This window comes from Galeopterus variegatus, unplaced genomic scaffold, assembly GCF_000696425.1.
Source record: "Galeopterus variegatus unplaced genomic scaffold, G_variegatus-3.0.2 Scaffold499, whole genome shotgun sequence".
Lineage (NCBI taxonomy): Eukaryota > Metazoa > Chordata > Mammalia > Dermoptera > Cynocephalidae > Galeopterus > Galeopterus variegatus.
The window spans coordinates 426,627-439,752 of record NW_007726610.1 but is presented as its reverse complement, the minus strand read 5'-3'; positions in this window follow the sequence as shown (position 1 = coordinate 439,752).

The window sequence follows — 13,126 nt, the reverse complement described above, 5'->3', positions numbered from 1 at the left end:
CAGCATTGGACAGATCATCTAGGCAACAAATCAACAGAGTAACCATTATTCTTTCAGAAGGAGGGAAGAAATCTAGGGCAATTAGAGGGGGGGGGGAGGGAGAGTGGGATTGGGAGAGATTGGACAAGGGGCATAAAGAATAATTATGATTTGTAACAATATATATGCTAGTAATATTGATTTTATCAACATATCTTAATGTTGAACCCCCAAAATATGTATAATCAATTCTGTTTCAATAAAAATTTAAAAAATAAGTACAATTTATAACAATAGATATACTAGTAATTTTGATTTGATTAACATGTCAGCATTGAACACCCAATATATGTATAATCAATTATGATTTAATAATTTTTAAAAAAATAAAAATAAAAATAAAAAAGAAAGTCTGGCTCTTCCATCTCCTAGCTTTGCAGCCATGGAGGAGCCACTTTATCTTTCTGAGCCCCAGTTACCCCATCTATAAAACAGAGGTAATAACAGTACCTAAAATCTAGGGTTTCTGTAAATACTAAATGTAATTATACTAATAAATGGCTTAGCGCAATGTCTGGCATAACACTAAATGGTAGAAATAGTTTTTATTACATGAGAGGAAAGATCAGAAAATTAAAATGTATTTCCGTATATTGTAACATGTAATTCAGTAAAAATTTATTGATGTCTCCCTCTGGCCAAGTACTGTGCTAGGAGCACTGGAGAGATGGATGAGATGCACTCCTTGCTATCGGGGAGCATCCACTCTAAAAAGACACAGACTCATACACAACTGACTATAAGGCGACGTCTGTCTGTTCTCAGTAAGCATTTCCAACCATAGGCATTATGTGCCACTACTTATCTCCTTCTCTTTATTACTAGGATATTCAGCATACAAAATATTAAAGACCAGATGGTGTTAAGCTGCGAATTCTAGGACTCATTGTAAAATTTCATTCTTTTTCTTACATTTAACACAGTATCTTAATGAGAAAGCCATTCGCAAAGCATTTATGGAGTACTTACACTTAGTGGATACCCAGAGAATGATATAAACAAGAATGCAGCTATGGGGCTTTGGGAAAAGCAACAGACTTGAAATTAGAAAATTTGAGTCTGAAGCTGGCCGGTTAGCTCAGTTGGTTAGTGTGGTGCTGATAACACCAAGATCCCTGTACCTGCCAGCCACAACGAAAACAAACAAAAATAAAAATAAAAAAAGTGACCTTGGATGAGTTACTTAATAATTGTATTCCTAGGAATATTAAGTGAACTAGAAAATGGGAAAACAGCTGGCTTTCAAGATTTTTTCAGTTATTCAGCCTTTCAATCATTCAATATAAGACACAAGGGTCTCTGTTTTTAATATATTTATTGTCTTTGAGAATATTTAGAAAGATATAAAAGGCCATATGTAGATTCATATAGTCTATCTCCTACCATGTCACTGAAATTGACTTTTGCTAAGTTCATCAATGACTTTGCTGTCAATAAATGCACACCTCTGAATCCCCATTTTAAGTAACATTTCATCAGTATTCTCCATGGTTGACTCTTTCTTGATACATCCTCTTTATTAGGCTTCTGTGACACTCTCCTATTTTCCTTTATAGCTGCTCTTTCTCAGTCTCCTTTCTGAGCCCTTATTCTGTTATGTAACAAGTATACGGCAGAAGCCCACAAGGCTCAGTCCTATATCCTCTTTTGTTCTTACTAGTCTATCCTCCCTATGCTTAAATTATCATCTATATATTAATGCCCCCCAAATCTATCTGTCTTTATCCCAGCAATCCTAGGCTCCAGATCCACATAGCCAACTGCTTTGTCAACATCTGCATCTGGATGTCCATATCTGATAGGCACCTTAAACTCAACGTATGTGTCACAATATGAATTCAGTTCCCTCTCCTCTGCAACTAATCCTGTTCCTTCTCCCGTTTTCCCTATTTCAACAAAGGGTAAGACTATCCACCAATGTGTTTAAGCCAGAAACCTAGGCATCGCCCTTGGCAGTACTCCTCTTCACCCCTCACTAATCTAACCCTTCAGCAAATTCTGTTATTTTTTTTTTACACCAAAGTATATCTTGACTATGTTGAAATCTCTAAATCCTCTCTGCCATCCTCCTAATCTAAGCCTCAGTTGTATCTGGGCTCCATCACTGCAACAGTCTCTCAACTGAATTCAGTACATGCACACTTGACATTTGCCTGAACGATATTTTACAAATGTAAATTGGATAATTTCACATTTCTGCTTTAAACTCCTTAATAGGTCCCCATTGCCCTTGGAATAAAGCCTCAAATTATTACCGTACTCCACAAGGTCCTGCATGACCTGACCTGTGTCCATTTCTCCAACCTCATCTTGTAACTTTTCTCATTGGCTCTCCCCTCCTCACTCTGCAAAATGGGCTTCCTGTCTCTTAGTAACTTCGTGCATGCTTTTTCTCTCATTTCAGGTTTTAGTTCAAATATCACTTCCACCAGGAAGCCTTCCCTAACCAACCCTTGCCCCCAGGATAGCTTAGTCTACCTGTTCTGTGTTCAATCTAACACCGCACTTTCCCTTGTTCCCACTCAGAACCCATTATATTACTTGTTCAGTGTTTTTCCTCCCAGTTAGACTTCATATTTCATGAAGGCAGGGACTGTGTCTGTCTTAGTAAGCACAGTATCTGGCACGTAGCAGATAACCTGTTAAAAATGAATCTTAACACAAATGTTCATAGCAGCATCACTTATAATAGCCAAAAAACTAGACACTACCCACATGTCTATCATATAAAGAATGGATAAGCAAATGTGGTATATCCATATAATGAAATGTTATTTAGCCATAAAAAAGAATGAGGATTTACTATGCAACACAATTTACCCTTGAAAACATATGATAAAGGAAAGAAGTGAGTCACAAAAGGTGACACACAGTGTGATTCCATTTAATAAGACATGTCCAGAATAGGAAAAATCCCTACAGATAGAAAGTAGATGAGTGATTACCAAGGGCTTCAAAGAAGAGGGAACAGGGAACAACTGCCAACAGGTATGGGGTTACTATTTGGAGTGATGAAAATGTTCTAAAATTATATAATAGTGATGGATGTACACCTTGTAAGTATAATGAAAACAACTGAATCGGGCACTCTTTGTGAATTTTATGGTATATGAATTATATCCCAATAAAGATGTTAAAAATGAATGAAAATGTATAAACAATATAAACCATCTATCTGCCAATGTAGAATAATACTGTGTGTTTTTTAATTTACCAGAGGGTAAAGAAACAGAAAACAGTAAAGCTTCATCATATTAATTACACACGGTTACTTCATGCCTCTACTTTAACTCCTTGGGAACTGGCAGCTGGGAGAGATTATGAAATTCAGCTATCTCATTATACATACGAGGAAATGGAGGGGCACAGGGAAAGTGACTCTCCACGTTCCCACAGCAAATTAGTGATCAGATCTATACTAAAGCCTTTGTCTCCTTAGTCTCATTTTAGGATTTTTTTTTTTTTCATTATACCCAGCCAAGTTTTCCCAGAAGCCCTTCACAACTTCTGCTTACAAATTATTATTCACCCCTATTTGCAGGGGAGGCTGAAAATTATAGTTTCTGTTAGTAAGGAAGAAAGTGAGAATGGACTTTGGGGAGGTAACTTGCAGTTTCTGCCACAGGTTATTTTGCTGGAAATTTTGGATCGGGCAGTATTAGATCCGGAAGAATCCAGTGTTCTCTGAGGTTACTTCTGAAGTCAGCATCAACATTTCCAGTAGAGTGTGAATACAAATAGTCACACATGGAACCCCTCTCATGATGAACATGTCTAGTCCTAGTCGACAGGCTCAGCAGTTTCTGAGTAAATTCCATTTGGCAGGGACTGGATGCAAGACGTCACTGGCTCAAATGAATGCAACTTTACTTTAGAAACAAATCAAGGCAACACTCCCTATCCTAGAATAAAGAAACATAAGGTGAAAGATGCATTTAGAATGTAAATTGAAACCTGTGATGTAAAAATACTGAGTAACTTTTGTTGCTGTCTATTTTTAAGAGATGAAAGCTCAACATGTTTTCCTGCATGTTCTTTTTTTGCTACATCTAATTACAGTGGCTTATGGAAAGGGTTGACAAAAGTAGATAATATTTTTATTTCAAATTATTTCAGAATGTAACAAACAATTCACTTCATTATTGACTATAGAAGTTGGTGGTTTTTTTGTTTGTTTTTTTGTTTGTTTGTCGCAGCTGGCCAGTAGAGGGATCTGAACCCTTGACTTTGGTGTTACAGGCTGTGCTCTAACGCCCTAAGCTAACTGGGAAGCTCCATAGCAGTTTTGATAAGATGTGATTGACAACATTTTCCACATGTTTTTCTATTTGTTCTCTCTAGTTGTTGGAAACAACCTCTTTAAAGTAAAATTATACTGGGGAGGCCTGGGTTGCAGAAGGTACAGTAGCCTCTTCTCGTACAGTTTGTGACAGTTGCCCCTCCCCCTAATATTTATATTAATGGTACTGAGAATACCTGGAAGCTTGAAGTCAAGGAGAAAAAGGAAAGGGTGGCTGCTTCTTCCCTATACACTGTATTCCAGTAAGGGAAACAAGTATGCAGAACCCCTTTAACTTTCTTGACTTAGTTTATATCAACCCCAAGAGTCACGTAATATTGTCCATTAGCAAGACAGAGCAAATGATGACAACAATTCCTCCAGATAAGTTCATTATCTGCCTTGAAGAATTCCTCAAGTTTCTTGATCCACTAATGATATTGGATAACATGGGCTGTTCCAAGACATTGTAATGAGTACCCAAGCAACAACAGTCTTCGGGAAAATATTTCTGACTTCTAAGTAACTTATAAAGTTTCCTTGAGCATTTTTTTGGTTGTTGTTTTGAAACTGAGAATGAAGGAAGGAAATTATATGGTAGATACTTAATATATTCTTTCTAAATCTCTCTAGATGACATAAATTAATGGCTGGTCTCATTTTTCATGCTCGCATGCATGAAAAGAAAGAAATTAAGACAGTGATACTATTTAACTATTATAAGAGGAATTCATCTTTGATCAGAATTATCTAGAGCTTCCAGCTCTGGCATCTATGTACTTTACTGAGACACCTCCTGGGCCAGTGAACCAACTCAAGCTCTGCCAAATGGAACAGTTTAAATTTTAGTGATTCTGGCCCCAAACCTTATTGTCTTTATCCACTGCATTGATAGAATACTCTTTTCTGAAGCATAAGGAATTCTATTACCCAGCAGCCTGGGACAAGTTAAATTAGTCCATAGACAATTTAACTATAGGAGCACTTGCCTCAAGGAAAACCATTAATTTTGTTTAAAGTAACTATATTGCAATTGTTGGGGACTTTCCAAATTTTTCTGTTGCCACAGAGCTTTGCTTAAAAAGAATGATGATTGACTACATGTTTTCTTCTTGCTCGTCTTCCTCCCCCACAAAAAGATCACACACACAAATATATAAATATGTACAGATATTTAACAAAATTTTGATTGAACTTTTAATGGGTTTTCTGGGCAATCAAAGTAGGGATTTTATAAGTTAAAAAAGATAAACAAGACTCTGGAACTGTACTTATATCATGCTCTGCTGGAATGAAAATGTCTAATGTGGAGACATTATATAGAAAAATAAAGAGAATGGTATTATTTGAATAGGACATCTTAGGAAATATAACCTGTAGTCTATTAGTTGAAAGCACACACTCATTGAATGTATGTATCAGCTTACATTTTGAATTTATGTGTCTTCTTGTGTTTTTGTGAACATGAGGTCCTCTAATGCAACATAACTCTGTGTGGATCGAGTCCCCCATCCTCACCACCCACCTTCCCAGATGCAGGCATCCTCAGCAGCCAATGTTGCTCCAAAGGAAACTGCCGAAATAGATTAATTCTGCTTATAGCTTTCTAGGTGCCCTTAAGGGCAGCAGATATTCTTCGATGGAGTTATGCATATTCATTCTTCATTGTTTTCCTCTAAAGGGATCATATTAACAGTAAAAAGCCCTATTGGTCCCAGGCCTATATTAGAAGTGGCTTTTAAAAGATTGCTAGGCCTTCCTAACAGTTAAATAAAATAAAAAGGTAGTTTGCACAGATCTTACCTCTGGTAACCAAAGGCAAGCATCTTTACAGCTAACCTTGTATCTGTTGCAATTGATACAGGGGCAAATGGCTGTACTTATATGGGGATGACACCATATCTCTTTTGAGAGCTCATAACTTTATTAGTCGTGCATTTTCTAAGGTCTGACTACCAGCAAAGTGGAAATAAGCATATTCAGGTATAACAGCGATGATGCTATATGCTAATATTGGGCACCATTCTATGTAGCTGATGCTAATTGGAAATGACATTCTTCTAGACTCCGTCCTCACTTCCTCTACAATATATAAGTGCATTAGGAGGCCTTGGGTGTTCTTCTATAGAAGCAGGACCAATTGTTCCTGTGTGTATGTGTGTGGTGGTGGTGGGAACGGGGCGGGGAGTGCTGCAGCAAGGAAGAGAAGAAAGATCTGAAGGTGGGAGAATCTAGACAAATAGTCTTATTATTCATAAGTATGTTGACCAAGAGCTCGTGTGTAGCAAAATGAGATACTCTGTGTTGCCAGTTTTCCAGAAATATATTCCTGTTCTCTCTGCCTCAGAGTAGACCTTCTCAGAGGGGAATATTGTACCTCCACTGAATAGTACCTTGCTTTGAATTCTGGCTATCATTTTGTATCCCTACCACCTCTCCCCCAGTCTCCAGCTACCCTCCCTGAATCCTCTCTGATATTCCCCTTATTGTGGATTATATGTGAAAATTAAAACTAACTAGATGTTGCCATAGTTATTGTTATTGCTTGTTGTTCCATTTTCTTTTCAATATCCTGACTTCACATTTGAGGAATGGTTACAATACTGTTTATCCAAGATAATTGTGGGGTACATGACTGCAGTTCATTCAGGTACAGTGTGGAAAGAGTGAGGGATTTAGAGAGGGACAGACCTAGACTCAAGTCCTATCCCTACCCCTTACTGGTTACCTGATCTTGGGTACGTTACTTCTCAGTCTCAGTTACTTCCTCTGGAAAATGAGTGCAATGGACTAACTGTTTATGTCCCCACAAAATCCATATGTTAAAATAATTATCCCCAAAGTGATAGTATTAGGAGGTGGGTCTTTGGGGAGGTGATTAAGTCATAAGGGTGGAGCCCTCATGAATGGGATTAGTACCATCATAAAAGAGGCCACAGAGAGTTCTCTTACCTCTTCCATCTTGAGAGGTTACTGTAAGCAGATGTTATCTATGGGGAAATGAATGGCATTCAGAATCATTTGCTGGTACCTGGATCTGGGACAGCCTATCCTCTAAAACTATGAGAGGTAAACTTCTGTTGTTTATAAGCTACCTAGTTTATGGTATTTTATTATAGAAACCTGAATGCAATAAGACAATGGGTCTAATTAGAGTATGTCCTGTTGGGGTTTTAGGATTTAAAATTCTCTTTGCATATTTTGAGTTAGGAGCCACTCTTTGAGTCAGGCAAATGGATATCAAAATGTCAATCTCATTATTAATAATGTTGATTTAAACCTGAGACTAATTACTGCTAATATTATCTGTTTTTCCACCTTGAATTAAACTTATCCAACCAGGCAGTAACAGGCAGAACTGGACAACTGCAGTCCTGCCCTTCACGTGCAAATCCTTCCCCCAAAACTCTCCTAATGGCTGAGCTGGGAATTTATGAGTTTTCCAGAAGAAAGACTGAAAACTCAGAAGTGAATGAGTTATACCTGCCAGTCCCTTTTTTTCAATCTTGCCAAGCAGCTATGAGTATTTCCCTCCTCCTGTAGGCAGTAGTAGTGAGGGATAAAGAAAGACTGGAATTGTTCTCCCTCTACTTCCCTCCCTTTCTCTGGTACCTTGAACATTATCTTCTTAATAGTTAGGATTATGGTGAGGATTAAATGAGATACTACATGCCAAGTATCTTACACAGTGCCCTGCATATGAGAGGAGTTCAGTTACACAATACAAGAATCAAAATCCAGCTCTCCTAACTAGCTATGTGGTTTAGGGAAATTTACCAAACCTTTCTGAATTTCCACGGTTTGATCTCTAAAATGAAGATAGTAATAATTAGCTTGTACAGTTGTAAAAATTATAGAAAATATATGTGAAGAGTTTGGCACACAGTTGGCACTCAGTAAATGGCAATTGTTATCATTACACAATTTATAAATTCGTTTGTAGAATATGTCCCATGGTTTTTTCCCCACAGCAGATTGATGTTTCTGGATATAGTTGGCTTTGGTTTGTATGCCTTGGCAGCCACAGTGCTCATAGTTACCGATGGAACTAGTAAAGGAGTGAATTAGTGTATGAAAGTAGCTGAAAAGCAAGTCTAGGATCCCAAAAAAGCATGCTAGGAATGCAAGAATTTCTGTTGCTCATCCACAGAGCAGCAAATTTACATGTACATACTGAGAGGTGACTGAAGCCTGAAGTTTTTTTTTTTTTTTCTTTTGCCAAGAACATTTTTCCAGTAAGGAACTAACTTAGAGTTGTAAGGAAAAGACGTTCACACCTTTCACTCTTTTCTCAGGCTCACAAAATATCTCCTATCTGAAGTCTCATTTCTTGGCTGACTTAACATTGCTGACAAATGTACCCATAGGACAATTTCAGTTTCACATAAGTCCAGAGAATAATTGTCATGATATGTCTGAAAGACTTCTTTAAAATATTAAGTTTTTTCCCTAGAGAGTGATCTGGTACAAGACATCTTCTTGAAACATCATTTGCAACCATTTTAGACCTTCTAATTTGGTGAACTTATTACCGTCATACTTCATTACCATGTCTTTTTGGTGTACCTTTTCACAACAAAACCACCATTAAAAACATTTTGTGATCTGAAAGTAAGAGTTTTTAAAAAATTTTTTTATTATTTATTTTTTAAATTTTTTTATCTAATCGCAAATCCACTACAGACATGAAAATTTATTATCTGGTCATCAAGACTGGATTGTCCAGTTGTTTATGGGAAACCAGTGGATTTTATCAGGGATGAGGTGGGAAGACTGGCATGGTAAAGAGAATGCAACATTTCGTTATGGGGTTTTGGCTTTTGGTGGGGTGGTCTCTAGAAACATTATTTTCTTAAAATTTTGATTCTAATAGAACAGTCGTAACCCATTGGGTTTAACCCCTGAAACAAACAAGTTTCATTTTCAGAGTTGACACAGGCACTCAACACATGACTAAATGGGCTCTGGCCTTGAGACTGTACCATTCATCCCAACCAGCTTATACTGCTCTAATAGGGACCACATGAGAGTAATTTAGCTACACTGGATAAACAAGCCAAAGCTTAAGACTTTTTGTTGAGATCATTAATATCATTTACATATATGAAGTATAGTGACCCACTTTCTATTTTGCAGAACTGTGCAGAGTAAAGATAGAAATAAACTCTCCTTTTAAGCCGTTTCTGTTAGTTGTTGCCTGACAGACTTAAAGTCAATGTTGGACCCATAAACCTGAGCATATATTCAAACGAAAATTCCAAAATAGTTGTTTAAAGTAACTAATTTCTCACCTCACTGTAGAGAACAAAATAGTCTATATGTACTCTGAGTCAAGAAAATATTTCAGGTGGTATCATCAAACAACTTAAATGGGGCCTCTGATGATCCAGAAGCAAGAAATCCATCAAAGGAGGAGTTAATCTGTGTTATCCCAAAGGCAAGCCCTAATAGCTGAAAGAAGGCAATAGCACAAAGAGCCTCTGGCCCTGGAGCTGGTGACATGAGAGGAAAGGACATCCCTAAGCAGCTACTCTCCCATGTTCTTGTCTGAGAAGTAGCTGGTAAGACCGATTGAGTAACACACTTGCTCTATTCACAAATGTGCAATTAAATTGAAGCCAATTTATGTTAGGATTAAATTTACTGCAAAGAAGTGGCTCACTTAAATGGTCTAATCAAAACAGACTTTTTATTTATTTATTGTTTTAAGCTATCTCAGGTCTGTGGGTAAGTTTAGTAATACCAAGCTAACCAAATAAAGTAAAGAAAAAAAAGAAAAGAAAAACATATAACAAAAGCCGAAAATCTCCATGGACTTATACGCAATTTCTGTTGTTCTGAAATATATTGCTTTTCATTTCTCCAGATTTGGTGTTTAAATGATAGCTGATGATTTCTGTTTGTGGCAGCTCACGCACAGACAGCTATTCCCCTGTAAGCAGAGATGTGTGAGTATATTATGAAATGTCCATCATATACAATGGCTCAAATTCATATGGTACACAACCCTAATAAAAATGAGATGCAGAAAATTTTGGGGTAGGTGCTTCTGTTTTTTATTTGTTATCTATAATTACATAAATTTTAAAGGAGTGCTTTTGTAGGTGAGTTACTGATACACTGTTTAGCCAAGCCAGTGTCTTGGGGATAGGCTTTATGGATGCCAGTCCTGCAGTGAAACCAGGCTCGGTGCAGTAGTTACATTTCATGGGACACACTTTGGCCTGTGATATAGCCAAGTTTTTAGCTACAAGCTCTGTCATAACAGGATTCTGCTGTGTTTTACACAGTTCAGTAAATCAACTTGAACACATGTCTCCTGTTGGAAAGAATTTAGGCCAGATTTAAAAGAAATGAGGAAGCAAGCAGGAAGGATTTTAATACAAGTTAATGTATATATCATTATGTGTCTCAGAGGTTATTTGATTGCAAGGAACAGAAATCCTTGCAAGTTCAGCTAAGTAAAGGGAAATGCATTTTAAGGGTCAAGGGAGTCTCATGGAACACCATCTCATGGGGAATTGGATATTGTCAGACAGCTCATCTATCCATCTTTTGCTCTCTATAGCCACACAATCTGTCATCTCTGCTTCATTCTGCACAGCTGCTGAATCGTGTATTCTGCAGAATGTCTTCCTCTGTCTGGCTCTTAATTTCTGCTTCCACATATCTCCTGCTCAACTGAGGCTTCAGCTTGTTGTCACACCTATTCTGGCCTGAAATGTTTTTGACCTTACACTTTCAGTGCCCAATAACTTCCAACCTATTTAGTCTTTGTTTCTCTTTGTTCAAATTCTTAAGAGAATTGGATTGGCTTTTGCCAGTCAATGGATTGACTCACTCCCAGCATGGGTGTCCACCCAGGCAGTGTTAGGGGCGGGAGCAGGGGGAAGGTGTTGACAAAGAATGTACAGCTGTGAGCAGTATAGTTTAAGCTAGAAGAGTTAGTTGGGTACCACAGACAAATTGGCTCATGTATCAGATACAGCTATTATTGTAATGATAACGATGATAACAATGACTATAGTAATTAAATTACTATAGAAATTAAAACAGCTCCATTTAGCTCTTGACAAGCATATTACATACACTGTTATTTAATCTTCACAACAACCTTAAGAAGTAGGTATTACTATTGTCCCAGTTTTTACTAACAGGAAAATTTAGGTACAAAGAAGTTAAGTGACTTCTCTAAGGTCACATAGCTAATAAGTGGTTGAGCAAGACTCAAACCCAGACAGTCTGACACCAGAGCCTATGCTCTTAACTACTATGCTCTGCTGCTGATTCTGACAGTGTCACTATGGATTTGTGAATTGTAGGTTGTAAGCTAGCTTCTTTGTGGGAAAAAAAAATGTTTATTTAAACCACCAAATCTCTTATAGTATGTACTAGTTACATATATTCAATCCTTCCAATGTCCTTACACAGGGAAAAAGGAATTAGGACCTCAAGAAATATTTTTTTCTCTATGTAGCTGGAAAGAGAGTAATTACTTTCTCATTTGAGTTATTCTAGTATTTTCAGATAAATGAAATAACCTTTAAATATTCGTGATCAAAACATTATCCATTTGTCTCTTTGCCTTAATATTTATTTGAATTCAAATTAAACCTCCATTTCAACAAAAATAAAGAGTAAGATCCTGCTTTTTGCAGTGGAAGCCAAAGCTGCTGTGTGTGATGATACTACTGCCCTCTTTCCGAGCCACCATTTTATTGCTCTTCTGGGAATCCAGTTAAATTACAGCTCCTGATATATTGTGGACTGTGGATCTAAATTCTGGCTTTGGCCAAGTCAAGGGCTGGTTTCTTTGGGCTGTATTTCACTTCCTGTTTTATCTGTGCTGTCACCTAAATTTAGCAGTTAGACTATACTTCCTGATGTCTGCAGAAGTTTTAAATTATTTTTCAGTGATGCATACCGTGTCCATGCAGAGTTGCATGTGACAGATTTGCAGTAAAATCCTGGAGCTCTCCAGCTCCTTTTTAAATGAATTAGATCAGTAGCTCCCACAGAATTGACTTTGGGATGGGTTGTAAGGTAACGTGTTTCCCACAGAACTGATTGAGTTCTCTCTCTCTCTCTCTCTTTTTTTTTTTTGTCCTCCTGCTGTGCATTTTACCATCTGGCAGACCAATCAGTTTCTTGACATAAAAAGATGGGTACTCTCTCTTCATAAATCCAAATTCCACACCTTTCTTTAAAAAATGTGGGCTTCAATCAGCATCAGCTGTAATTGGTAGAACAGCCTGACCTATTAATCCATAGATAAAAATGATTCAATTAAAGTGAAATATAAATATTGAAGGTAACGTAAAACCAAATGAAGCACATCACAGAATTTATGTGCAAATAAATTTGCTGAATAAAAGTTCTCCAGTACATACAAAGTCCATATGCTCTCTTGGTAATGCTATAATTAAGTCAGAGAGTCATGTCATACTGGCCTTTTCCATCTGCTCTGTGATCTATTAAGGGACCCATTGAAACAGAATGACAGCTGACCTCAAAATGATACATTCTACTACTGCCCATTTTAACAGGGCTGCTGGTTATGCACATTTTGTCTTCATTTATGCTGGAATATGAAAGGTTTTCCATTAAATCAAATAAATTGGAGCATGTGGTTTTCTATTAAATGGGCTTATTTAAACCACTATTTTATTTTCTGAATATTTTTTTTTTCATTTTTCACAAGCAATAGATTGTAATGCAGCAATTTTATTTTGTTTTGTTCTATAAATTCAAGTGACATTAGAAAGAGACAGTGATTAAGGATAGGAAAATAGAGGCACGCCTCTCTTT